The following is a 3,000-nucleotide window of genomic DNA, read 5'->3' as shown; positions in this document are numbered from 1 at the left end:
GACGACTTGATAGTATCTCCTGATACTCTATATAATAGGATCTGATTCTCTTTATACAGCATCTGTTTGACTTGTTTATTAAGGATTTTGCGTAACGTTATTTCTTCTTATATATAAACATATTTTGTACACTATAATCCATAATTAATTATTATTTTTAATTTATTTGCATGTACATTTTGAAGTTACAGATGGAGTTTATATAACAGGATCTGATTTTTTTAGACCGCAATTCTTGGACCTGTTTACTAAAGATGGAACGGAGATAACATTATTCCAATAAATAAACAACTTTGTGCAATTGATTGGCATTTAAATGCAAATATAACACTTTTAATATCGTAAACCACTACATACGCATAGCTCATCTCACTGTCATTTGATTTAATCCTTAATCTAAAGCAGTGGTTAATATTCCAGCAGTTCTATATAAACTTTTTTTATGGAGACTTTACTATATAAAACAACAGCAAGACTGGCCAAACTTTAATATACTTAAAAAGGTGTATAATGAAAGGCACCGACCTGTAACTTGAATCGCAAGATATGTAGGATTTGATGCTCTCATACGAGCGCAACATAACATATTCCATCCCAGCTGATTTGCGCAGATATCTGAAATACACCTTTTATTCCTATGTTACCAATGAAACAATTAGATTATTACCCTGGAAGGCGTGCCCAATAAACTAAGAAATTCATGGGAAGACATATTTACCAAAATTTTAAAATTCGGGATTTTGTCGTTCTTTAAGGCTAAGTATCATAATGACAATATTGAAATATGTCGCAATTAAAACGCACTCTGCAACCTGCACACTCCATTAAAAATTGACTTCTTTTTACCTGCACTGTACGGAAATTTACGGTTTATCATCATGGAACTTGAGATAAAGATTGGACTATGTATTTTTTATATGGAAAATGGGAGTACAACGGTAAACATACAGAATTATGATGATCATTGTTCAATCAACAAATACAATGTACTTCAGAACACCGATGAAAATGAAAATGCAAGAAAAATCACAGCTGCTCTCCACCAAGAGCAATGGAAATTCACGAATACTCTGTTAATGCACCTTATGTTCTATCTGTTTTTAGTACGTTTACAATAATGGATTTTGTGCCGGATTAAGCCAAGAGAGAAGACCCACCTTTTTATTGCGTCAACACACCTATGAAGGTTTATTGTTGGGAGGTGGCAAGGGTGTTCCAATTATAAACTTTGAAAAATGTATCGAGGAAACTATTAACATGTCTATTATTCTTACTCTATTAATCTCTTTACACTCACTGAAATAAGAAATTACAACTAACTGAAATGAGAGGAATGGGACCCTGTCCCCTGACGGGATTTCCCGTACGAAAAGGGGAAATAAGAAAAAAAATTGTTATTATTGTATCTTGTGGTAATCATTACCAACAATAGGATCTTGTAGAAATCATTACAAACAATAAGATTCGACTCCCTGTCACCTGGCAGGAAGGAACAGATTCACAATAGGCTTCTATAGTAGGAATCTCTTGAGCTTTTCGTACAGCAGTCATTAATAGGGTACTGTTGTATTCGAAGTTCATTATTGCTAAGTTACCGATTTGTACCTTGTTCTCGATTAATTTTATTTTATTGAACGCTCTTTTAGTACTATGTCAGTTGCTAATTTTTGTAATGTTCATGTCCTTATTCAAAAATCGTTTCAAAATTCAATGAATTGTATCATTTCTCTACCAAGTCATTCTTGAACTATACTGCTTGGAATTCTTGCTGCTTGTTCAGCGTCATCTAGCCTACTGTTGTTGTATCCACACGGTTTAGAATCCAGAATGTGTAGACAGATCATAATAAGGAATTTAGCTGTTAATCAAGAGACATCAAAAACTGGTTAGTGACCGGAGGGAATTTCTCAACAGGATATAGAGCGAGCAGACTCGACTTGCAGCAGTGGCGTATCTGACTCGGTTCATACCAGTAATTGCACTTCATTTCTCGTTGCCTTCTCTCGTGTATGTATTTACAAAGGGGAAAAATCCCGTTTTCTCTCCGTAACTATACGCAGCAACTGCAGTACTGAAATAAATTCAAGTCTTGCAACTTATATTTTCACTCACCTTGACAAGAATGTCAGGTCAGCATTTATCATATAAGCCCGTTTCTAATTTCCACAATTCAAATTGACCTTTAGTTTTTCTTTATACCTTTTTGAACTATGAATACCTTTGATTAAATACCTTAGTTACACAGTTATCCAGCCAATGACTCTAGTAGATAAATAACAAATTTGGGAGAACCTGCCGTCTTCGCGTTTCCTGTCATTGTAAACAATGCATTTCTGATCAGTTTCAAAGATTGGATTTCGAAAAGTTTAAATACAGTATTAGGTGGGAGGGTCATATGCAGCTGTCCACCTGAATTTCAACACTGCGGTAGTGTGGCATTAAAACGAATGACTAAAGAAATTTAGGCTGTAGAGCCAAGCGCTAGGGCACTCCAGTGCTTCTTACAGCGAAAAGAGGGAATTGGTGTGGTGTGGACAGCAAGATAGGATAAAGCATGACTGGATGTAAATTACTAGACAAAAAAGTGGTTGCAGCTATGGGTCGAAGGGACACTGCAAACACTCTTCAGTAATAACTACAGTGCACCGAATGGGGTGCACTGGTGGCATCGAGCCACTACGAAGGTGGGCCATTAGATTTTCTGTAGTTTGGGCATTATGGCCTGAAAATCTAGCGAAAAGACATAAACTAATTTTTTGCTTGCCTAAGTTAAAATTCTTCATCGTTGGATTTTGTTCACTGACTATACGTCATGCAAAAGGACAAAGCAAAGCTATTTGATAATCCCTTTGAGGCTGCGAGAGCCATGTTCATATTCTTCTGCATGCCATCCAGCACAATAAAGACATGTTGCCAAAATTTGCTTTTGTTCAGTGCATTGTATATTTTACCCGATGAACATGAGTGATGTAGTATGGATGAACCTCAATTCTTCCGGTG

This window comes from Macrobrachium rosenbergii, chromosome 51 (assembly GCF_040412425.1).
Source record: "Macrobrachium rosenbergii isolate ZJJX-2024 chromosome 51, ASM4041242v1, whole genome shotgun sequence".
Classification (NCBI taxonomy): Eukaryota; Metazoa; Arthropoda; class Malacostraca; order Decapoda; family Palaemonidae; genus Macrobrachium; species Macrobrachium rosenbergii.
Note: the sequence above shows the minus strand (reverse complement) of the source record.